This window comes from Chrysochloris asiatica, unplaced genomic scaffold (assembly GCF_000296735.1).
Source record: "Chrysochloris asiatica unplaced genomic scaffold, ChrAsi1.0 scaffold00015, whole genome shotgun sequence".
Classification (NCBI taxonomy): domain Eukaryota; kingdom Metazoa; phylum Chordata; class Mammalia; order Afrosoricida; family Chrysochloridae; genus Chrysochloris; species Chrysochloris asiatica.
In genome coordinates, this window is record NW_006408533.1 from 4,993,344 (window position 1) to 5,020,361 (window position 27,018).

Genomic DNA, 27,018 nt, shown 5'->3' on the forward strand with positions numbered 1-27,018 from the left:
GGATTGGGCAGTGTTTCGTTCTGCTGTGTCTAAGTCGCTATGAGTCTGTACTGACTCAATGTCACCTAACAACAACAAAGAATCATTAAAATGAGTATTTTTGCTATTCGAAGGTACTGATAATGATTTTTTCTTTTAATTTAAAAAGGAGAAGCATTCATATCTGTAAACTATACTTCAGGCCAAACATATCTCAGATGAAAACAAACCCACTGCTGTTGAGTCTGTTCTGACTTATCATGACCCTGTTGTTGTTAAGTGCTATCAGGTTGGTTCCAACCCATAGCGACCCTGTGTAGGGTTTCCGAGGAGAAACTGGTGAGCTTGAACCACCTATCTTGCAGTTCAAATGACTTTGCAGTCCAGTGCATTACCCCGTAGCGCCACACTGTAGTGACCCTGTGTGATAGTTAAGCCCTATAAGACAGTGTAGAACTGTCCCTATAGAGTTTATAAGGCTCTGATCTTTACAGAAGCAGTTTGCCACGTCTTTCTTCTGTGGAGTGACTGATGGTTTCAAACTTAACCTCTGTGTCATATAACCACTGTGAGACCTACATCACATAATTCAGGATGTTTCAGCCTTCATGTTATGAAGAATATGCTCTGCATTTCAGAATGGGAGGCTATGGGAAGATCCTCAATTATGACTATTAACATTGTGTTCACATTTCCTCAAGTACCTCTGTTAGACATTCCCCATTCTGGTCTCTTAACCATCGTATTTCTCAAGAATTCCTCGCACGTTATCTTCTAATTGGTGTGGGCTCCTTATGCCCCTAACCATGCAATCTCTTCTTGATTTCTGTGGTTTCTCTTTTCTCCTTTTAAATCCTATAGATCTTTCTTTCAAGTCCTGGGACAAATTCTATCGCTTCTAGGAGATAGTTTCCTACAAATCTTTCCCTTATTTAGAACTACACAGTATAGCATTTAATTGTTTTGTGTTAGCCTTGTCTTCCTAAATAGGTCACGTCCTCCTCCAGGGCAAAAATTATGCTTTAGTTTCCCTTGCTGCCCCCTTGGAGCCTCTCCTGAGTGATAGATAGGTAGTAGGTGCTGATTAAATATTTGTTGATTGATTTCCTACAAAGGGATAGCTGCAAACTAAAGTGAAAGCACGAAACAAACCAAGGCAGTGATCTGAATCTCCCTTTGGGAAGATATTCTTACCGGAATGAAAAAAAAAAAATTCTTCAAAGAGCTATGTCAGCTAATGTTTTTGTCTGAATGTCCTTCTAATGGGGTATCACATGGGGTGCCCCGGGGACTGCAGGAATGGTTGTTGTCTTCTCCAGGAGGGTGTGGGGTCACCAAGGACCCCCCAGAGGCTATAGTGTCTCTGGGCTGCACGGGCGCATCTGGGTAGGATGTAAAGCAAAACTAGAAGTATTTGCACCTAAGTATTTGTGATGCATCTCTCTCACCTACAAACCAGAATGATGACAGCTTTAATCATGCTAACTGGCAGTTTGAGAAGAGAGAGGAAGTAAGTCGGTCCCTTAGACTCTGAGAGGGTTGGCAATACTCTCTTAGAGCAGAGAGAATGGGGTAAAACTATCAGTTGGAGTTGAGTTGACTCAGACTTACGGTAGCCCATGTGGGTCAGAGTAGAACTGTGCTCCGTAGGGTTTTCAAGAACTAACATTTTAGAAACAGATTGCCTGGGCTTTCTGCTGAGGTGCCTCTGGGTGGACACAACCTCCGGCCTTCCAGTTAGCAGCTGAACAAGCTTTAACCATTTTCAGCACCCAAGGATTCTGGAAAGAGAGGAAGAACTGATAAAAAGTGCTTGTTTGTATGTGGAACTGTGAAAAGGAACTGAGCATTATCCCAAACCCATATGTTTAGCCTTTTCACAGCTTCTTGTTAAGTTCTGATGCATAGTAAATCCTGTATAAGATTTTGGAGACTGCAAATCTTTATGGGAGGAGAAAGCCTCATCTTTCTCCCTGGGAGCGGCTGGTGGGCTCATACCACTTACTTTGTGGTTGGCAGTTCTGTGCTTATTCTACAGAGCCACCTCATCCTCCTTCACAGCTTCCTGAGAGTTTAAGGGCTTCTTTCTGTTATCAAGAGACTGGGTATTGTACTACAAGAGTTGGGGCTCTGAAGAAAGATAAACAAGTGAGAAGTAAACCAGAAGGACTGAGAAAATTGGGTGCAGGAGGAAGACAGCTACTGTTCGCTTCTCTGTCTGCAGAGAGCCAGAATGTGTGGCTAGGGCGCTCTATGAGCACACTTACTTCTATATGTGAGGATGATGAAGGCTTGAGGTACTTGAAATATTCAAACCACTTTTGTCTGTTATGCACAAGCCTTTCTAATAGCTACGTACAGAGTTTGTTCTTGTTTGTTGTTAGTATCATTAAGCAGGTTCTGACTCATGGTGACCCTGTATAAGGTTTTCAAGGAGCGGCTGGTGGGTTTGAACCACCGATCCTGCAACTAGCAGTCCAGTAAGTGCCATCGTTTTAGAGCTTGTTACAGGGGCTCTTAGCCTTATTTGAGATGTTTGAGTCAGTCAGCTAAATAAACTTTGGGAAACCAAAGTTTTTAGATGTAGTGAATACAGTGATAGCTTTAAAAAAAATACACTTTGCCCTTACTCTTAGAACCTATCAAACCAAAAACCAAACTTAGTGCCACTGAGTCAATTCTAACTCCAGTGACCTTATATAGGGTTTCTGAGATTGCAATTTTTATGGGACCAGACAGTCTCATCTTTCTCCTCCGGAGCAGCTGGTGAGTTTGAACTTCTGATCTCACAATTAACAGCCCAATACTTAATTCACAGTGCCATTTTGTTGCTCTTGTTGTTGTTAAGTGCTGTCGAGTTGATTCTGAAGCATGGCAACCCTGGATAGGGTTTCCGAGGAGCAGCTGGTGAGCTTGGACTGCCAACCTTCCAGTTCAAATGGCTTTGCAGACTGGCACATTAACCTACAGCTCCACATCAGGACTCCTTTGTTGCTGATAGGTGCCATCAAGTCAGTTCTGACTCATATCCACCCTATGTAGAATAAAACAAAATATTGCCCAACGGAATACTGCTGTGTCCTGCGCTGTCCTTAAAATTATTATGTTTGAGTCCATTGTTACTGCCACTGTGTGGATTCATATTATTTAGGGTCTTCCTTTTTTCCACTGACCCACTTTTCCAAGCATGATGTCATTCTCTAGGGATTGGTCCTTTTTGACAACCTGTCCAAAGTACAAGAGATAAAGTCTCACCATCCGGTTTCTAAGGAGAATTCTGGCTGTACTTCTTTCCAGACAGATTTATTTGTTGTGCTGGCAGTCCATGGGACTTTCAACATTGTTCCCTAATACCATAATCAAATGCATCAATTCTTCTATGGTGATCTTTATTAATTGTCAAGTTTTCACATGCATATGTGGTGATTGAAAATACCATGGCTTGAATTCGGGATACCTTAGTCCTCAAACTGACATCTTTGCTCTTGAACGCTTTAAAATATCTTGTGTAGCAGATTTGTCTGATGTAACACATTGTTTGAGTTTTTTAACTGCTGCTTCCATGAACATTGATTGTGGACTCAAGCAAAATGAAGTCTTTGACAACTTGAATCTTTTCTCCATTTGTCATGGTGCTATTTATTGGTCCAGTGGTGAGAATTTGTGTTTTCTTTACATAAAGGGGTAATCCACACTGACTGAAGTCTTTGATCTTCACCAGAAAGTACTTTAAGTCGTTTTTGTTTCAAGTAAGTAAGGTTGTTAAAGAGTTTCTTCAATTCCAATGCCACATTCTTCTTCATGTAATCCAGTCTCTTGAATTATTTGCTGAGCATACAGATTGAATAAGTATGCTGAAAGGATACAACCCTGACACATGCCCACCTTTCCTGATTCTAGACCATCCAGTATCTCCTTGTTCTGTTCAAACGACTGTCTCTTGGTCTATGTCCAAATTCCTCATGAGCACAATTAATTGTTTCGGAATTCTAATTCTTAGCCTAATGTTATCCATAGTTTGTTGTGATCCACACAGTCGAATGCCTTTGCATAAAGCACAATTTAACATCTTTCTCATAGTCTCTATTTTCAGCCAAGATCCATCTGACATCAGCAATGATATTTCTTGTTCCACATCCTCATCTGAATGCAGCTTGAGTTTCTGGCAGCTCATTGTTGATGCATTTCTGCAGTTATTTTTGAACTATCTGGTTCATACTGACCCTATACCGGGTTTCCAAGACTGTAAATATTTATTAGGCAAACAGCCTCATCTTTCTCCCTAAGAGCAGCTAGTGGGATTGAACTGCTGACCTTGCAATTCGCAGCCCAGTGCTTATCCCAGAGCTCCATACTGGTGAGCATTTCACATGATTTGGTTAGTCCATTATTTAACTCTTGGTCAACAGCTATTTGAGAGGTAAATGTAGTTTGCTCATTTATAAGATAGAATGGTCTCTGATGTGGCTATCTAATTCTTTTTTTGCTTTTTAAAGCTTTTATTGTGAATTAAGTGATAGTTTACATGAGAGAACATTGGTTTTGCACTCAACCAGTATTTTGTTTCATTGCAATAATTACAGTCCCCTACATGCACCATCAGTTAACAGTATTTGCCTCTGGTTTTTTTTTTTTTTGTTGTTGTTGTTTTGTTTTGTTTTTTGATGAACACAAAAACAAGCATGAATATATAATCATTTAAACAACCAAAGAACACATTTTGCAAGCCGGCCTCCTGCCCACCAGCACACAGCCTTTCTCTTTCCATGAGTATAGAGTTCTCAGCTGCTCTAAATCTCCATGCCATCACCTCTGCCTCCACCTTTGGTGTGGCTGCTTCTCTGGTTGGGATCCCACGTTCCACTAATGCTCTTCTCTCTTGATGGTCCTTGGGTTCTCTGTTCCTGGAATGTAAGATTAACGACTCCCTCCTTTTTGTTACACAACTTCTTTACAGTTGTGACAATTACAATTGATCATGATAACAATTACTTACTGTTGAATTAGAAGAATCCTATCCCATCTCCTTTCACCAGACCCATCTAGACAAGATGAAAACTATTCAGCGGGGATTCTACCTTCCCCCATACACTCTGAAACTAAACTCCCTGTTGAAAACTTATAAGACAGCTACTTTGTGCCTTTATAACCCCTCCCCGCCCCCATTTTATGTAGCCAATGTCTAAGGTGCCCATCCGGATCAACTCTGTGTACTGAGGTTTGATCCTTTATGTGACAACTCCTCACCTCAGTTGGAATTTTGAGCTACTACATCCATAAATATAGGTCAAGTTCATCAAATTGTAGCAATTTATGCTTGCTTCCTATATCAAATTTCTTTCTTTTTAGTAGAGTTCTGATCATCAAGCCATCCAAGCTAGGTCAAATGAGCACTATCTGCAAGTTTGGGCATTCTTGTGCACCTCCTCCTACTTCATATCAGCTGGATGCTTCACTCTCAGCTGTAGCCCACCATGACTAGGTCAGTGTCCATGGGCTTAGGAGTTCCCAAGTCTCCCTAAACTGGACCAACCAGCCCTTCCTCTTCTCTCTCTCATCTCAAGGTTGACAGGAGTCTATGGAACATGGTCAAATTCAGCCCTTCAGCCCATGGCTTCTTTACTGCCTTTGCCTCACTACCATTCACCAATAGACCAATGTGGTTGCCAGCAATCTTATATTCCTGCTCATGTGTTCCCTTTGAGTTTCAGTCTTGGAAGGGGTATTGGTTCTGGAAGGACTTGATTACTTGCTTTGATGGCTCCCAGGCGAACAGCTTGCTTGTTCTTGTAATAGCCAAACAGTCTGCTGTTTTGTTTTTTTGTTTTTTCCTGCTGGTCTTTCTTTCAAGAAGTACCTTCTGTTTCTCTAGCTGCTCTGGGCTGGTCTGCATGTCCTTTCAAGTGGGAATGTCCTACCTCAGAAGGTTCTGGATGAGGCTCAGAATTCCACCTAAGGACCTATAAGCTACAAAGGCTGCGCAAGAAGCCTATTTCACTGGACACGTTCTAGAACCCCTTTTAGGTATTTAATCAGTTATAGGTTGAAGACGGGCTTACAAGCTTTCTGTAATCATGTTTCCTGACATTCCTTTCTATCTGACTCAAGTGTCTATTTTACAACAGTAGGCAAGGGAAACCAATATCCATTAGACAGTCAAGCTTCCTAACATTATTTCCCCTCTTTTATCCATTCATACTATGTCTTGATCCTTGTATCACGGAGCCCTGTTTTTCCAAGGTTGTGTATATATTATTATTTATCTCTGTCCCATTTAGCCCATGCAAATCTACCATAGTGTTCCACCCCATTCCCCTTTCATGTGTATTGCCCTCCCCAATACACAAGCTATGGTGTGACTCTCTCCCCTAACCTGTGCTCTACTGTCCCCTCCTTCCCACCCCTGGTAACCAACACTTTTTTTTTTTTCGGTATGGAGACCTTTTCTTAATCTATTACAATAATGGCCTTATGTGGTACTTGCCCTTTTGTGACTAATTTCACTCAGCATAATGTTTTCAAGGTTCAGTGGATATATAATTCTTAAATGGAATTTTTATTCTTACTCTGGGTCCAAAATATTCCCTTTTGCATGATAACTTTGAAGTGTATACTAAAAATGTGTACACACAGACACATTTCTGCTTCATCTGTCCTCTTGGATCCGTAACTTTTGCTTCTACTTAAAACCTCTCAGGATGGTTCTGTGTCTATTTACGCTGAGACCATTCTCTTTAAGTGGGTCTATGCCAAAGATTCTTTAAATTTTTTCAATTCAATTTTTGGTTTTGGAGAATATATACAGCAGAACCAGACCGATTTAATAGTTTCTATGTGTACCAGTTAGCGACATTGATTACCTTCTTCAAGTTGTGCCACCATTCTCCCTTCTTCACTCCCGTTTTTCTCAGTTGTTCCTCCAGTAACATAAATTCGCTGACCACTAAGGTTCCTGTCTTTCAAGTTGCTATTGTTAATTCGATCCCCTATAGATACAAATGTCTAGTGCTCCAGGCAGACATTTTTCTTACTAATTAAGGTAACTATTAGTTGTGTTTAAGAAGACTTCAGGGGATATTTTTGGTTTTAGGTTTAAAGATGATCCCAGGGCAATAGTTTCATAGTTTCGGGGGTTCATCCAATTTCAAGGCTCCGGGAAGTCTGGAGACCATGAGAATTTGAAATTCTCTCCTGCATTTTCCTCCTTTTAATCAGGATTCTTCTATAGACTTTTTGATCAAACTGTACAAAAATGATAGCCAGATACCATCCAGTTCTTCTCATAGCAAAGGAGACGGTTGCTCATGGAATCAATTTATCACACATTCCATATCATCCCACTAATACTGACTCTCCTTCTGTTGTTCCAGGTGAGTAGAGACCATTTATTGTGCTTTAAATGACCACTAGCAAACTTTTAAGACCTCAGGCACTAGGCATCAAACTGGGAGGTAGAATAGAAACAGTATGCATGTTAGTATCATGAGCTTCCAGACCAAGAAACCAAACCCCATTTAGTTTTTGGTTGTATATAAACAGTTGGAGCAGCTACTCGTTTTATTTGTGTGTGTGTAAATATACCTGTCACATGACTTTTGTCAATTCCTGATTTTACAAGTGTACGACTTATTGACATTAATTATAATAATCAGCTGTACAATCCCCTTTATCATTGTGATGTTTCCATTCAAATCCTTTGCTCGTTTTATTATTTTATTGCCTTTTTGTTGTTAAGTTGACAATATTTTGATTACTAGGTTCATGGTTTTCAAAGATATTTTCCCAGGCAGCAACTTGAGTTTTCATTTTTTGATGAACAAAAGTTCTTAATTTTTATGAGGTTCCATTTATTTGTTTCTGCTGCTTATGCTTTTGCTATTATATTAAATAATCCATTGTTAAAAGCTAGGTCTGACAATGTTACCCCTGCTTTTTCTTTGAAATATTGCACAGGAAAATGTGCAAACTAAATTCATGAAATTGTGGTGCTGGAGGGTAAACACTGGACTGCTAACCAAAAGGTCAGTGGTTCAAATCGACCAGCTGCTCCTCAGAAACTCTATCAGGGTCAATCTAAGTTGGAACAGACTCAACAGCACTTACCAGCAACAAGTGTGCACATTTAGATCCTTAATTCATATTGAATTTGTTTTTGTATATGATGTATAAGCAGGAGTCCAGTTTCATTTATCTGGATGTGGAAATCCAATTTTCCCAGCACCATTTGTTGAAGAGACTCTTCTTTTCCTGTTGAAGTTTTAGCAGCCTTGTCAAATTTCAGCTGACTATAGAGCACATCTATACAGGGTTGCTATGAGTTGGAACTGGAGAGTAAGCCAGTCCAGTGCTCAAGTTTGGAGAACTGAAGAAAAAATTCAAGCCTCAACTTTTGTTATTGAAGGGTTCTCGGCAAATTATTTGAATGATGCAGAAAGCATCAAGAAAAGATGTAAGGAATACGCATACGCAGAGTCACTGTAACAAAAGGAAATGGTTGACGTTCAAACGTTTCAAGAGGTAGCATATGATCAAGAGCCTATGATCCTGAAGGAGGAAGTCCAAGGTGCATTGAAGGAATTGGCAAAGAACAAGGTACCAGGAATTGATGGAATAAAAATTGCAATCTTTCAAGAAAGTGAGGCAGCACTGGAGACACTCACTCATCTATGTCAAGAAATTTGGAAGACAGCTATCTGGCTGACTGATTGGAAGAGATCCGTATTTGTGCCCATTCCAAAGAGAGGTAACCCAATGGAATGTGGAAATCATAGGACAATATCTTTGATATCCCATGTGAGTAAAATTTTACTAAAGGTAATACAGAAATGGCTGCAAGCATACATTGAAAGAGAACCTCCAGATGTTCAAGCTGGATTCATAATAGGATATGGAACGAGGGATATCATTGCTGATGTCCAATGGATCTTGGCTCAAAGCAGAGAATATCAGAAAGATGTTTACCTGTGCATTATTGACTATGCAAAGGCTTTTTATGACACCCTATGGAAAACATTGCAAAGTATGAGTATTCCAGAACAATTAATTGTGCTCATGAGGAATCTGTCCATGGACCAAGAGGCAGTTTTTCAAACAGAACATGGGAACACTGAATGGTTTCAAATTAAGAGAAGTGTACGACAAGGTTGTATTCTTTCACCGTACTTATTCAACCTGTATGCTGAGCAAATACTCCAAGAATCTGGCTTATATGAAATAAAAAATGGCATCAGGATTGGAGGAAGACTCATTAACAACCTGCGATATGCAGATGAAACAGCCTTGCTTGCTGAAAGTGAAGAGGACATAAAACATTTATTGATGAAGATCAAAGAGCATAGCCTTCGGTTTGGATTACATCTCAATGTCAAGAAAACAAAAATCCTCACCACTGGACCAATAAACAACATTCTTATCAATGGCGAAAAGATTGAAGTTGTCAAGGACTTCATTCTTCTTGGATCAACTATCAAGACTCACAGAAGCAGCAGTCAAGAGATCAAGCGACGTATTTCATTAGGCAAATCTGCTGCAGAAGACCTTTTGAAAGTGTTGAAGAGCAAAGATGTCAGCTTGAGGACTAAGGTGTTCTTGACCCAAGCCATGGTATTTTCAATAACCTCATACGCATGCCAAAGGTGGGCAGTGAATAAGGAAGACCATAGAAGAATTGATGCTTTTGAGTTATGGTGTTGGAGGAGAATATTGAAAGTGCCATGGACTGCTAAAAGAACCAACAGATCTGTGTTGGAAGAAGTGCAGCCAGAGTGCTCCTTGGAGGCCAGGGTGGACAAACTTTGTCTCTCACACTTCAGACATATTGTCAGGAGGGACCAGTCGCTGGAGAAGGATATCATATTTGGTAAGGTGGAGAGTCAGAGAAGAAGAGGAAGAACCCCAGCAAGATGGATTGGCAAAGTGGCAACATCATTGGGCTCAAGCGTGGCAACAATTGTGAGGTTGGCCCTGGACCAGGCAATGTTTCTTTCTGTTGTACATCGTCAGTATTGACTCCATGGCACCTAGCAACAACAACAGCATGCATGTGTTGGTTTATTTATGGCCAGATTTTTCTCTCATACTTCAGACATGTTATCAGGAGGGATCAGTCCCTGGAAAATGACCTCATGGTTGGTAAGTGGCAGGTCAGCGAAAAAAAGGAAGACCCCCAACAAGATGGATTGGTACAGTGGCAGTGGCAATGAGCTCAAATGTAAAACAATTGTGAGGTTGGTGCAGGACTGGTCAGTGTTTCTTTCTGTTGTGCCTAAGGTCACTATGAGTCGGTACCAACTTGGTGGCATGTAACAACACAACAACAACAATAACAGCAATTGTATTCCATTGGTCTGTGTGTCTAGTGTTATACCAGTACCAAGCTATTTTGATTATTGTTGATGTACAATGTGTTTTACTATCAGAACATATGAGTCTTCCTTTTTTTTTTTTTTTTTTCCTTTTCTTTCAGCATTGTTTGAGCTATTTGGGTCAAAAATCACTTGCGGAGAGTGTTGAGTGATACTACCAAAGAAAAAGCACAATGAGGAGAAGAGGTCATGATACATTTTTATGGCATAAGACATAACCAGTATGTCAGTGGTTGACTATTCCGTCAATTGCTTCCTATTGCCCTGGGTTCCTAGACAATGATTGTAGCAGATGTGAGAAATGTTGTCGATACCGACAAATGCTCAAGAAACCTAATCTGTACTCATTTCAGCAAGAGTGAGCTTTTCTTTATTCAATTTTGCACAATCGGGCACCCAACCCTCTAGACACAGGCAGATGTGCTGCATGGCCGGCTCCCAAAGAGTTTTATTCCCTTGTCTTGAAAAAGCCCCTCCTCCAGTTCCCTTTCTACTGGGTATTACTGAGATCACAATCTCCGCCCAAGGTCATCTGCTAGTTCTTACTGGGAGCATTCTCATTTATAGTTAGTTTTCCCCCTTTTCACCATGAACTTCCTTGATTTCCTTGATGGGTGTATTCTTATTTTAAAATTTCTAGCTCTAGAACAGATGTCTTTCTCCCCTCCCACAATTCATCCTGCTTACATACCCCTGGGTGTGAATCAATAACCTATGCTAGTCTAGCAATGTCATGTGCCCTTTATCCCTGAAGATGGACCATGTTGAGAATTTCTTACACAGAGGATCCCTAGGCAAACTTCCATCTGGTTTCTTCTGTGCTCTGCTTGGCAGTCCAGTGGTTGCAGGAGGCTGCCCAAGTGGAAGTCACCCTTGGATGGGTTTTTTTCTCATCACTGACATTGAGCTGGAAGAAGGTGAAATAGAAAGGGATGGAACTCAATTAGTATAGTGCACAGAAAAAAAAGGTGCAAGAGAGACTGGCCTCAGCTTTCTCTTCTCTGTGACCCCCCCAATCTGTTACCTAGCAGTTTCGCAAGCATGGTCTGAGAACCCTTGGAGTTCCTGAGACCCTCTTTGTATCTGTGGGATCCTCCCTTTTCCAACTTCATATTTGTGTGAGCCTGGATTTTCTTCATGTACGTCATTTAAAACAACATATTGTAACAGATTGAACGCAGATCAATATGAGAATCTAGGTGTCTTCTATTAAGACAAATGTTGAAGAGATTTGAAAAATTATAAAGCAGCAATACTCTCCTTGCTAATGTTTCGTTTTGGATAATGTAATTTTCCATAAAATATGTTAACATGCAATGGATGTATTCTTTTTTGTTGTTGTTGTTATTTTTTGGTTTTTTTTTTTTTTAATGTTTTATTGTGAATTATGTGATAGTTTACATGGGAGAACATTAGTTTCACATTGGGTTTATTCTTTTAAAATATATGAATACAGGAAATCTTTTAAAACTTTCTCAGTGTTAATTTTGAATATAGTCCATATAGATAGATACAACTCAAATAAATAAGAGCTCTTCAGTCTGTCCTGAGAGCAAACTCTTAACAACTGTTTCTCTAGGGAAGAGCTTATGAGTTCTGGAACCATTACTGGAGCAGTGTCCTTTAGTTGGATACATTCAGAAGCATGTTAGCTTTGGAAACATGACCCTTCCTTTCTGAACCAACTGCCTGATTCTTTGCTCAAGTGTTAAGCATTCCAGGTGAGGTACGGTTGCATGCGTTCCAGTCTGTTTGCTTCCTTATTTCACTTCACTGTTTGATCACATCATACTCTTCCTTATTGACTCTAGCATGATGACACCACCTACCTCATGTCTTCCTTGTTTTCATGAATGTATAGATAAAGCAGATTCCTTTATAAAACATAGACAGGGAGGAAGTGTGCTTAGTCCAGAGGCTTACTTAAGAAAAGAAAGTCAAAGGCTTAAGTTTTGATCTTGGTCCTACTATTAAATTTCAGAATGAGCAGAATTGAAATAATTAAGGAATGAGCTCATGACTTAAAAAGGAATGATTTAGGTTGTTAAGTCATGAAGGTATGAGAAAAAAGAACTCTTTTTATCTGTATTTATGCTCATGGCCGCTCTACTTCTTGGGTGGAGCTGGAGGAATCTGTCCTCTACCTTGCTGGCTAAGAGGTCGGTGTTGTGACATGGACCAATAGGTACCACAGTGCTAGATTTTGAATTCTGAAAGAACAAACAGCCTTGGGTAGGCAGTTTCTGCTGAACAATGGAGGGATGAGAGACAAAGGGCAAGCCTGTTGACTGACTCAAAAAATCCAAGGTCTCATATCCAGGGATCCCAGGACGAACTCCAGGGTAGGAGGGGCCAGAGATAGGTCCAGCTTATAGATACTTGAGCTCAAAGCACCTCAAATATGTGAGGACTAAATAAAGGGGTGTTGAGGACAGTTGCCTTCCTCTTTGGCTTGTACACTTGTGGCTTATTTCATTACCAACAGGTGTGTTGTGGACAGAAGAGTAAGGTTTGTTTGAAGTGCCAAGGATCAGACTGATACTTCAGGAAGGTAACTTGTTAAGCACCTACTACTAGATGCAGATCCTAGTCCCAACATTGTTTTGAGTGTGCTAGTCTCCAAATCTCCCAAGTCCTTCCTTTTCTGAAAGACAGAGTTAGAGGCACTTTGATAATGTTCTTCAGCAATCATTGTAGCTTGACAACTGCCATTGTGTGATCCCAGCTGTGACGCTGCTCCCTAAGCTTCTTCCAACACAACTGCTGGTGTAGGTGTTTGACTTTGTCTTTCCTGGACTTCTGTTGCTCCTGTGGTTGCTCCTCTTCTTGACTTGTCCTCTTCTAAGTGTCACTTTATCCTAGGTCAAGCATTCTTGAAATTAAGTATGTCACTCTTAACTCCAGGTGATAAAGTTCTTTGCAGCTATCATGACCTCCACTGAAAACCTTAAGGTGAATTCCCCAGAATCAGAGCTGGCTGGTCCTTAAAGGGCACCCCTCAATGGTGCATTCTTCACTCACTCTAAACTAGTGTCTAAAAATAAATCATCTGTAGGGTAATCAAATAATTTACGATGCAAACTACAGCGACAGTGAGAATAAATAAAAGTGCTGTGAATAATTACACCAGAATGTTGTTGCTGTTTAGTGTCATTGAGTTGGTTCTGACCCATGGCAACCCTGTACAGGGTTTCTGAGGAGCATCTGATGAGTTTGAACTGCCGACCTTGTGGTTCAAACCAACTTTGCAGTCCAGCGCGTTAACCCGTAGTGCCACACCAGGACTCCAGTCACAGCAGAATAGCAGGAGTCAACTGGGCCTTTCAGTTCTTTCTCCCCACAGGCATGCCTTTTTTAAGGGTAGTGTTTTGCTGCTCAATCTTTCATCTGACAGTCTCCTCCTGTTTTCTTCCAAGAAGGTCTAAGGAGGTCTCATACAAATTGCTGTCCTGCTGTTCTGCTCTGATAAGGTAAAAATTGTAGCTAACATCCATAAAACACTTACAACATGCTGAGCACTGGTCTATATGTTTTACATTGGTTAACTTTTTCACTCTTTATAACCCTTTCATGTTGGCGGTCTATTTTTAGTCCTATTTTACTGATGAGAAAACATCAGCACAGGGATTAAATACCTTGCTCAAGATTGACTAGTTAGCAAGCAGTAGAGGCAGGATTTGAACCTAAGGGCTTCTGAGCCAATGTATGTCAACACTTCTCCATATGGTCTCCATCCTTTAGTCTAATAATTTAGTGTAATTAACATTTAGTGAGGACCTCCCGTAGACCTGGAAGTGTGCTGAGTGGTAGTGGTGCCCATGTGAATGGACAAGGTGGACAAGGTTCAGCTCCTCAGCAAAGCAGACCAATCAGACCCTCCTTGTATTAATAATGCATAAAGTGTCCTGTAGAGAGGGCCAGCTAGATCCTCATGCAACATGTAGTTTGATATTCAGCGCTCAGTGTATCCTATTTGAATGGCCACCACCTACAACGTGGCTCTCAGTTCTCAGACTTTCTTATTATGCGTTGTCCTTTGAACTCAAAATGAAAACCTTTCATTCAGAGGCAGTGGTCTCAAAGCAATGAGCACTATTTAAGCAATTGCCAAGATAATGTTCTCAATAGGAAAGAAGGGTTAATCAGAAGATGTTGGTGGCTTTGCTTGTGAGTGCTAATTTCTTGTTTGGGAGGTGTGTTGGCTTTGCAGATAGGAGGATGGGAGCAGCATCTACAGTAGCAACACATGAAGCATGACCTCTGTACTGATTATATATACAATGTGGTATATAATGCTGAAATAGGCACTCACATAAAACAAGGGGAAGGTTTTCATCTCGGTGTGGTACAAAGGATTTGGTGTTGGGTTCTGTTTTTTTTTGGCATGAGCACAGTTGTGAGACACAGTGCGTTCATTGTTTAGCAAGTCAGGGCTCTGTGCTGGCCAAGGAAATACTGATGAAATACACTCTGTGGAGAGGTAAAGAGTGGGCGGTCCCCCTAGAAAAAGAAGAGAGCAAATAGATACCAGTGTTGAGCCTGCCCTTCAAGAAATCCTTCCAATAGTGTAAAGGCAATGGGGTGCATGTGTATACATGTGTGTTTAAAATCAGAAAAAAACACAGCAATGAAACAAGGAGTGCCAGTCTCCCCACCTCTCTTAGCTCCATGGTTTGCTTTGCCTGCTTGGATTTTATATAGCACTAGACTACTTGGTGTGCAGGAGAATGCACTGGACCACAAGGTTAATTTGAACCACAACTTTGGTGGTTCAAACTCACCAGCCGCTCCTTGCAAACCTTATGCAGTGTCGTTATGAGTCGGAATGGATTCAACAACACTTAACAACAACAGACAATTTACAAAGCACATAGACATACTCCAGCTCATTGGATCCCCATGTCACCTCCAAAGTGGTTTATTTGAAAAACTCTGAAGGAAGTTAGCATGGCAAAACAGCATTTCAAAACAGGAGTATTTTCAAACATAAGTTTTTCTTCATGAGGAGACTAATGTAGTTAATATGTTGATGCCAATATTTCATCACATCAAGTGGACCACTGTGAGAGTATCTATAGATTGAGTACTTTGTAGGTGCTAAGTATTGATTGATGCTTTAAATGGATCATCACAAGTCCTTCTACCAAGTTATCGAAGTGGGTGATAATTAGACCATTTTATACATGGGGGGATTGAGGCTCAGATATCATAGACAACTTCTGCTAAGTAGTGAAACTTGAATGAGCAGGCTGGTTGAATTGCATTAACTTGCCCTGGGCCCACTCTGCTTCCTTCTCTGGGTGCTGAATGGACCCATGGGAAAGGTTCTTATTGACAGCATGTGTTCCAATTAATGAGCTTTACATTTGAGATTGGAAAACCCTAGAGAATTTGGTAGAATTCTGTGCATCTCTCTCTGTGTGTAACATTTGTTAATACAGACTGAGCACAATCCTAAATCTCTATTGATTTGTTCCTCACAACATTTTATTATAAACCTTTAAAGATATGCAACAGAGTTGAAAGAAATTTACAGTGAATTTTTGCATTCTTACTGTATATATCCTGCCATTATTATTTTATCATACTTGCTTTATCATGCACCTATTGGTCTATCTATTCATCTCTCTCCCTATCTGTGAGCTATCTCTTCTTGAGGCATTTCCAAGTAAATTTCAGACATCAATACACTCCCCCTAGATGCTTCATCATGCCTATTTTAACTCAGTAGATGGAGGTGACTCTGAGTCATGCCAGCCATGTGTACGACAGAATGAAACTCTGTCCAGTCCAGCGTCATCCTCATTCACAGTCATGTTTAAGTCCACCCTTACTGACATTGTGCCAATCTGTCTCACTGAACGTCTTCCTCCTTCTTGCTGGCTCTCTACTTCATCAGACATAATGTCCTCCTACAGTGACTTGTCCTTCTGGATGACTTGTCCAAACATTCTGTTGTGATCCATAAAGTTTTCATTGACTATATTTTGGAAATAGATCACCAGGCCTTGATTTCTAGTCTCTTTGTTGATGCTGTGCTACAACTTGTCCACCATGGGCAAACCTGCCAGTATTTAAAATACTAGAGGCATTGCTTCCAGCATCACGATAAAACACAAGCCACCACTGTACTACAAAATAGCAGACGAGTTCAATACCTGCTTACAGTTTTGTTTTTTTTTTCTTCTTTTGATGTACGGTTTATATGCAAAGAAATACATGGATCATTAGTGCACAGTTGCTGTGTTTTGGTAAATGCATATACCTGTGTGTCTCAAATAATCACAAGACATAAAATGTTACCATTACCTCAGTGGAAGTCACTACAGTGTATAAAGAACAAGGTCCTTTGTTTATGTTCTTCCTTCTCAGTCAGTCCCTAACCCACCGCCAGAGACAACTACTGCCCTGAGTTTCCTACCACTGTGTTCTTTTGTGTCAGGCATTTATTCACTTGCCATAATGTTCTTGAGATTTATAATCACTGTATGTATTAATAATTTGTTCCTTTGTATTGCCAAGTGGCATTCCATTTTAAGAATATTCTATAGCGTTTTTGTTTTGTTTTTATTGTGAATTGAGTGAAAGTTTACAAGGCAGATCATCAGTTTTACATTCAACAAATCATACACCTTGTTTCATTACAATGATTATAATCCCCTACATGTACCATCAGATAACCATATTTTTCTCTATTCACTTTAGCTCTTTTTTTTTTTTTTTAAACACTCAGGCATACATAATAATTACACCACCAAAGGGCACATTTTGCAAGTCTGCCTCCTAGCTGCCAGCTCTCAGTCCCTCTCTTCCCATGAATCTAGAGCCCTCAGCTGCTCTCTCTCCATGTCCCCATCTCTGCCTCCATCTCTGGTGACGCTGCTTCTCTGGATAAGGTCTCACATTACTCTTATGTATGCACTTCTCCCATGATGGTCCTAGGGTCCTTTGTTTCTGGACTGTAAAATTAACTACTCCCCTGTTTTTGTTACAAGACTTCAACCTTTACAATTGTGACAGTCGCAATTAGTCATGATAACAATTACTCACTATTGAATCATAAGAATCTTATCCCCATGTCTTTTAAACAGACCCATCTAGACAAGATTAAAACTATTCAGTGGAGACTCTTTCTTTCCCCCACACACACTTAAACTAAACTCCCTCTTGAAACCTTCTAAGCCAGTCTCTTCGTGCCTTTATCAAGTTTTTTTGTTTATATTATTTACCTATTGATAGACTTTTTTTCAGTTTTTGAATTAAATGAATAAGTGTATTAAGAATATTTATGTACAAATCTTTTTGTGAACTTATGCTTTCATTGCTCTGGAGTAAATACCTAGAAGTAGAATTTTGGAGTCATGGAGTAGATGCATGTTTAATTGTATAAGAAACCGTCAGACCCTTTTCAAGGTGGCTGCACCAATCTGTAGTATCACCAACAATATATAGTAGTTCTGGTTGGTCTTTATCCTTGCCAATTATGGGTGGTTTCTGCCTGTTGAAATGTAGTCATTCTGGTAGTGTCTAGGTAGAGCATTTGTGTTGATGGTACTGATGACAATTATGGAGTGGTAAGTAACTCCCCACTACACATTATAGTTGTTATTCATCATTTGTCAGTTTGTCATACTTTGGTGGCTTGCATGTTGCTGTGATGCTGGAAGCTATGCCACCAATGTTTCATATGCCAGTAGGATCACTCATGGTGGACAGGCTTCAGAGGAGCTTCCAGACTAAGACAGACTAGGAAGGAGGATCAGGTGATCTAGTACTTCTGAAAGATTTGGGTAGTGAAAACCTTAGAAATAGAAGCAAAACCTTGTCTGATATTGTGCCAGAAGATGATATAATGCCCTTCAGGTTGGAAGACACTCAAAATGTGACTGGGGAAGAACTAGTTCCTCAAAATGGAGTTAACCTTCATGATGTGGAGGGAGTAAAGTTTTGGTACATTCATTTGCAGATGTGGCTCACTTGGTCAAACTGAAGATCAACAAAAAAGAGGAGTCTCAAGGAGACAGATTGACACAGTGGCTGCAACAATGGGTTCAAACATGGTAACAATTTTGAGGATGGCTCAGGACCAGATAATATTTCCTTCTGTTGTACATGGGGTTGTTATGAGTTGGAACTGACTCAATGGCACCTAACAACAACAACATCATTCCTAGTAAGAGCCAGGGCAGCACAGTGGTTAAAGCACTTGGTTGCTGACCAAATGATCCGTGGTTGAAACCCATCAGTCACTCCAAACCCATGAGTTGTACCAAGCATGAAAGATCTGGCAGTCTGCTTCTGTAAAAATTTACAGCTCTAGAAATCCTAGGTGGTGGTTCTACCCTGTCCTCTGAGTGTGAATCCATCTAGGTCAATGGGTTTAGTTTGGGTTTTTGTAACTAAAATGCATTTGGGAACTCATCACTTGGGCCATTGGGCCTGGTCTTAGCTTTCTAATATTTTCTGATGGACAGATGGAAGAGCTGGGGGACAGTTCTGATGTTCAGGCTAATGCTCCTGGTACAATAAGCCCACTTAGGGCTTCTTTATGTAGGCTGGCTGCTTAACTTTAACCCTTTGACATTCTTAGCTTTACTTCTTTGTCAGACAAACTTCTGAGGCTAGACTGCAATGTCCTTTTCCTTTCAAAGGTTTTCACCCAGCAAAAGGTTGATGATTTAAATGTCAAAAAGAGTCAGACTCCAAATAAAATGCAGAATAAACTGTTTGGGGGCCCTCTCTTTTCTGCCAATGGTGTTTCTCCAGCCTTTTCAGATTTCTGTAGAATGGTAAGAAGAAAATGAACCAGGCATTAAGAGAGCAGAAAGCGCATCCTCCTGACCTCTGCTGACGCTATGCTGTTGGGTCATTGTGTTCATTTTGGTTGAATGAATTTTGGGGGACCTCAATTTCCTCACAAGTAGAACAAGAAATCTGGAACAAATAATGGTTAGGTTTTTATCTTATGTTATTTATTTTTTGAAATTCCAAAAATAACCATTTCCATTTTGTTTAGAAGCTAAGACTACTTTTTTTTTTTTTTTAAGCTTAAACTAAAGAGCCTACTTTTTAGCAAAATGATGTTACCCTTTAGTAATCCCTAAATCCCCTCTAGAGTCTTAAGGATAGGCCTTATATATTCATGGGAACAAGCCTCTCTTTTGTATTGTGACTTAAGGGTTCCTTAATTATGCCCTTGGCGGTTATCAGATGCTGCAGTTTACTGTAGTGAAAAGATTCTGCTTCAAGCTGTGGAGGTACAGGGTGGTATTTATTTTGCATTAACTGAGGAATTCTTTCCAATGGGTTGGGTAATTTTCCCTCCCCACTTACATTGTCGTGCTGGCTGCCCACTTGCATTCTGTAATTGAGTAGTGGTGGTAAAGAGAAGGAAGAGTGTATGAAAGAATGTTTAGGTTTGTGTACCTTGTCTGTAGGCAATCATTTTGGAACAGGAAGGAAAGGGGCTGGAAACAAGAGAGGGCTGGCTTCAGGGGAAATAGCCCAAATCTTAGTTAAAACAAGATAAGGGTCAAAGCGATACAATCTGCCCATAAAGGTGCTCTCCATTCCTTTCTTGACATTGCAGCTAAAGCCTAAAATGTCTGGAGATTTTCTTGTTTTTTTTTTTTTTTTTTATTCCCTGCAGTTCCAGGAAGAAAAAGTACCCTGGCTACAGAGGGAACCTTCAACTACAGACAAATCACAGTTCCCAAATGCTCCCGAGCTATAAAGGTTTCAAGCACAAAATTCTTGAGCAAACACACCAGGTGCCTCTCTGCATTGATTGTGATTTTTGGTGCTAAACAGAGAGTGCTGCAGATGATGCTGAAGGTCAAATGAAGGTAGAGAAACCGCAAAACAGCACGACGCACCACCCAACTGCAAGCTAATTGGGGAGGAAATGGTTTCAAACTGACAGACTGTGGCCTGATAACCGAAATCTCGTAGGGACAAAAGGTTCATGTCATTTAAAGGGGTAGCTTTGCCTATTTAAATTGTGCAAACAAAAGAAATGAAAACCCCCTCGTGGGATGGGAAGTTCTATTAGCAGATATTACCATCCTTCCTTTTATGCCCTCCTGTGTCACAAACCCTGAACATGTGCTGTGTGTCCTCAGGCATTCATTGGTTAATTTACTTATTCAAAGTAAGGCACCACCAACAAAAAACAACACAAAAACCCCAAACAAATTACATACTGGGCCACAGATAGCATTAAGATGCAGTGCACAATTTTGATGTGTGGGTTTTAAAAAGAACCATTTCTGGTCTGAAATTGTACATATGTTAAACTCCTTAGAAAGTAAGAAGCATACAACTGATCTTCTGGAAATTAAAAAATGTTTTTTGAAGTTATCATTAAGAACGAGGGACATTTGATATAATATCAGGTACTACTTGGTAACTAACAATAGTTATTTTGAGTTTGACTTTAATCAAAGTTCCATCACAAGCAACTGGAGGTGGCCAATTTTACTATCATATGGATGTACTCAAAGTTAATTATACACTTAATTATATCCTTTGATTATGAAATCTTTATAGACATCTTACAAAAGCAACCTTGGATGTACATTTCTTGTGTTTTAAAGCTGAATTGTAATGAGTGAAATAATACAAAATGATACTTTAAACTTTCTATTTAGTTGTGTCCTCACAAAAGACTGTCCAATAGGCTTTTATGATACTACTTTGTGGCTGATAAAAATTGCCTACATTTTACTAATATTGTTGTTGTTGTTATGTGCCTTGGAGTCGGTTCCAACTCATAGTGACCCTGTACAGGGTTTCCGAGGCTGTAAATCTTTACGGAGCAGAAAGCACCATCTTTCTCCCGTGGAACAGCTGGTAATTTCGAACTGTTTTGTAACTACCACGCTACTAGAGTACTAAAGTCCAGAGAGCTTGAAGAAAGTATTATTTATGTCATAGAAGAAGTTGGTCTCAATCATTCTTTTCCTCGTGTTTCAAAGATTAATTCTGACATGGATTTTGAGAGTCTGTGTATTTTGTGTTTCATGAATGTGTTCGTTATTGTTGTTAGGTGCCATTGAGTCGGTACCGACCCATAGTGACCTTATGCACAGCAGAATGAAACACTGCCCGATCCTGGGCTAACCTCACTACGGTTGCCACGCTTGAGTCCATCAATGCTGCCACTTAGCCAATCCATCTCATTGGGGGTCTTCCTCTCTTTCTTTGCCCTCCATCTTACCAAACATGATATCCTTCTCCAGCGACTGGTCCCTCCTGACAATATGTCCGAAGTATGAAAGATGAAGTTTGGCCATCTTGGCCTCCAAGGAGCACTCTGGCTGCACTTCTTCCAAAATAGATCTGTTGGTTCTTTTGGCAGCCCACGGCACTTTCAATATTCTCTTCCAACACCATAACTCAGAGGCATCAATTCTTCTACGGTCTTCCTTATTCACTGTCCAGCTTTCGCACGCATATGAGGTTATTGAAAATACCCTGGCTTGGGTCAAGCACACCTTAGTCCTCAAGCTGACATCAACACTTTAAAAAGGTCTTGTGCAGTAGATTTGCCTAATGCAACATGTCATTTGATTTCTTGACTGCTGCTTCCATGAGTGTTGATAGTTGATCCAAGAAGAATGAAGTCCTTGACAACTTCAATCTTTTCTCCATTGATAAGAATGTTATTTGTTGGTCCAGTGGTGATGATTTTTGTTTTCTTTACATTGAGATGTAATCCATACCGAAGGCTATGCTCTTTGATCTTCATCAGTAAATGTTTTAAGTCCTCTTCACTTTCAGCAAGCAAGGTTGTATTATCTGCATATCGCAGGTTGTTAATGAGTCTTCCTCCAATCCTGATGCCACGTTTTTCTTCATAGAACCCAGCTTCTCAGATTGTTTAGTCAGTATCAATGATATTGCAATATTTAACTTTGGTTTGATGACAAGCAACTGTATTTAAAGAAATGAACGTAAACTTGAGTAAGAAAAAACAAAAAGAATGCTAAAGGTAAAAAAAAAAAAAAAAACTTGAAGCTACTGCATTTAAAAAAAAAATTTTATAGAGAAGATTTTCTTGGTGATTTATCTTTATTATTCAATCATATCTGTACAAGTTTTCCCCAAATTTGCCACTGAGAATCAAGAAACTACAAAAGCAACATGTTATATTTACAGAGTGGTTTAAGGTATTTAAGGGACTTCCTCATGCTGCCCAGCAGGGATGAAAAGTCCATGGTACAAAGGAAGCTCTGGTCTATAAAATCCCCTTTCTGTCACTCAACTTGTGGCACATCTCAAGGAGCGTCAGGGGTTTGGGAGTAAGCTTTCTTAAGCTTTCTGAAGAGCTAGTATGTTAATATGAATTTTCCTATGAGAAACCTGGTTCACCAGGAAAATTGAGGTTTATTAAACTCTGAACCGTGATATGAGCACTAGTTTTAGGTTCAAAGTAAGTGATTAGAGGGAAAACAAAAATCTACCTACCCTATCCTTTCACTTCTACCAATTTATCATAGTACCAGAAATAACCAGTATTCACAGCCTTTGGTTTAAGGCTCTATATCCAGAAGGTCCCTATTAAAATGCAAATATGTTACTTCACAAGGGGCTTCTCATCAATCCATTTGCACCTTAGTAAGGATTAGTTTATCAGATCTGAGGGAAGAGATTAGGGCCCGAGGAATGAGAGATAGGCCTTCTAGTTTGATTGGAAAAGGGGTTGGGGCTGTGGAAAGTATTTTCCATAGGCCTTTTGCTCTCTTGACTCTGAGCCTTTGTGAACTCACATTCTATTGCTTTAAATGCCCCCATTTGTTGTTGTTAAGTGCTGTCCAGTCAGTTCCAATCATATTGACCATGGACAATGGAACGAAACACCACCTAGTCCTGTGCCATCCTCACAATTGCTGCTACACTTGAGCTCGTTGCTACTGCCACTGTACCAATCCATCTCATTGGGGGTCGCCCTCTTTTTCATTGTCCTTTCACTTTACCAAGCATGATGGTCTCCAGACCTTGATTCTCTCTGATAATATGTCCGAAATATGAGAGACGAAATCTGGTCATCTTGTTTTCTAAGGAGCATTCTGCTTGTACTTCTACCAACACACATTTGTTTCTTCTTCTGGCAGTCCATGGTACTTTCAATATTCTTCTTCAACACCATGCTGCCATTGAAATTTAACTCAACCCAAGCGCCCAGTTCAAATCTTGACTTTTCCATAGTATGCTCTTAACTTCCTGAGAAGAAATGAGCTCTCCCCTAACTGAATTCCCAACTTTCATTACATATATTATTTGTTTATCAAATCTTGTTTGTGTTGCAGTTATTTTGTTATTTACGCACTGTTTATTTGCCAACTGTGTTGTCAACTGCTGTGAGGAGTAGTGACTGCTATTTGTCCACACAGCGCCTGGGTTCTGTCATAATCCTTTTATCTGAATTCTGCCCTCTCTCTGCCTCTTCCTTTTGAGCTGGTGACATCTCTGCTTTAGTGTTTGTTTCATTGTTGAAGTTTTTGATTTAGAGGCCATACAAGTTGTTAGTGCAAGGCCATTTTGCCAGGTGGGGTAGCTGTGCCTCTCTTCTGGAAGGTAGGTCTGTGCAATAGGTGTAGGCGCTATTTATCATTTTGGAAGTCATTCTTGCACTGACTTCTTGGTCATGAGAAGGGATGTTCTAGTTCTGGTAGGGGACACGGGTTCTGGCCTCCAGAGTGAAATCATTGGATAATGATTCAAATTCTGGGCAGCAGATCTAGCTAGTCACACAATCCAAGATCTTGTATGGGTTGTATATTGTTGTTGTTAAGTGCTGTCAAGTTGGTTCTGACTCATAGTGACCCTGGGCACAACAGAATGAAACGTTGCCCGGTTCTGCACCATTTTCATCATTGTTATGGTTGAGCCCATTGTTGCTGCCTCGATGTCATTTTATCTCATTGAAGTTCTTCCTCTTCTTCACAGACCCTTCACTTTTCCAAGCACCAAGTGCCTCTCCAGGGGTTGATTCTTCCTGACAACATGTTCCAAGTATGAAAGACGAAGTCTCACAACTTTTTGACTGTACTTCTCCCAAGACAGATTTGTTTATTCTTCTGACAGTCCATGGTACTTTCAATGTTATTCACCAACACCATAATTGAAATGCATCCGTTTTTTAAAAGAAGTCCTGTGCAGCAGATTTGCCAAGTGCAATATGTCGTTTGATTTCTTGACTGCTGTTTGTATGTGCGTTGATGGTGGATTCAAGCCAAATGATGGCATCGATGGGTGGTAATGATAATAAGATTGCCAAAACCTGTGCTATTGTGTAATCGTCTCCTCTTGTATGAGAAAAGGACCTGTAACTTGCTACTTCTATCCAACAGATATGGCAAAAGTGATGGAGTACCCCCCCCCTCCACCTATGATTATGTTATATTACATGGCAAAGGTAAAAGGATTTTTATACATGTAATTGAGATTCTTAATCACATGACTTGGGGTTTAACAAAAGGTTGTGATAGTTAAGGTTTTGTGTCTTCCTGCTTGGGCCATGATTCTCAGTTATGATGTAACCATTCCCATGATGAGATCTGGTATAATATAATTATCTCCAAGATAAGGATATGGAGTCCTTGAGTGGCACTGTAGGATAAGCACTGGACCACATGGCCAGTTTGAACCATGAGGTCAGTGGTTCAAACCCGTCAACCACTCCTTGGAAACCCCATACAGATTTGCTATGAGTTGGAGTTGAGTTGACTCGATGACATTTAACAACAATAACAACATGATGATGATGATCATATCTGTTTTCAGCAGCCAGTCAGCTGAAAGGGAGTTTCGGGCTAGTGGGTTTCAGAATTTCTCTCTGGCCTTAGGCTAACAGATGGAAGTCTGGTGTTGGCAGTGGCTTTGCTTTAACTACTTGCTCAAGTTCATGCGTAAGGTCTTGGTGTGGCATTGTAGGGTAAGCACTTGACTGTCAACCACACGGTTGGCAGTTCAAATCCTCCAGCTGCTCCCAAGAAACCCTATACAGGGTCTCTATGAGTCAGAAATGACTCCACAGCACTTAACAACAACAAATGTGGTACTAACCCCATTCTCATTGTCAGTGAGATCTGTAGGCTGCATTTAGTATATGAGGAGGCTTCAAAAAGTTCGTGGGAAAGGGAATTAGGAGATCATGGAATATTTCCATGGACTTTTTGAAGCCCCTTTATATGTGTATATTCTGGCAAAGCTTTAGGTTTGTCATCATCTGACCTTCTTTGGAATTGAGCCAGCAGGTTGCCATATTGCATGCCAATCTTATTCATCAGTCTGCCATTTGATTTGCCAAATTTAGCTTCATCAACCCATGTAGCTATGGAGTCAGGAGATGTCTCCAGCTTGACTTTTGACCCATGAACTTGGGACTTGCCAGCCTGTACAACTGTGTGAGCCATTTCCTTGTAGTGAACCTCTGTCTCTATACATATATGGAAGTCCTGAAGTAGCACCATAGAATAAGCACTCGAACTCAAGGTTGGCTGGAACTGAAAGGCTGGTGGATCAAACTCACCAGTCGCTCCTCGGAAACCCCATACAGGGTCGCTATGAGTCAGAACTGACTTGATGGCCCTCAACAACAACAATATACATATATAAACTTCATTGATTTTGCTTTTCTAGAGAATCCTGCCTAAGGCAGAGATTATTCTAGGTTGTTGTTAAGTACCATTGAGTCAGTTTAGACTCATAGCAACCCTCTTTAGAGTTTCCAAGGATGTAAATCTTTGTGGGAGCTGAAAGCCTTATCTTTTTATTGCAGAGCAGCTGGTAGATTCAAACCATTGACCTTGTGGTTTGCAGTCCAATACTTATCCTACAGAGCCTGAGTTAATCAGATGAACTCTTTAAAATAGAGACTGGGGCCTTTCCTGAGGTTAGAGAGTTTTTCCTGTTGGCCTTGAAACAGAAGCAAACTATTTTGAGTTTTACCGTTCCAAGGAAATGAATTAGTCCAATAACCATGCTAGCTTGAAAGAGGACTCAGCTTTGGATGAAGCTCCAGTTTTGGCAGATACCATCATTGCAACAGAGGACCTAGTTTAGTTGTGCTTGAACTCCTGGTTCAAAAAAAATGGTGGGATAATAAATGTACAGTATTTTAGGCTTACATGTTGGTGATAGTTATTTTAAGCAGCAATTAGAAAGCTTCTGGTGTGGTGCTGTAGGATCAGCACTGGAGTGTGAACCACAAGGTTGGCAGTTCAAATCCAACCACTGCTCCTCGGAAACCCTGTCCAGGGTCACTAGGAATCGGAACCTACTGGACGGCACTTGACAACAACAACAAGAAAATTGACACTGGTGTGTACCACTGACAAGATCTCAACCTAGGTCACCCCAAATGACATTTATGCAGATGAGGCTGGTAGGAGAATTACGCTTTTATTTGTGACATCATTGAGTGGTACTACATTCCGGTTAATAGCAAGCATGCAAAGCCAGACTAGCCATGTGATTTTGGAGCAGTTACCTACTATCTCTGCACTTGCGTTTCCTCAGTGTAAAATAGGAGAAAGAATACTGCCCAGCTCATTGGTGGTGTGAAGGTTAAATGAGATGATGTATGTTGAGAATATGGAAGAGTGAATGTCTGGTAAAAACATGCAATAAATGTTAGCTATTATTATTTCAAAAAGGCTATTCAGAATTT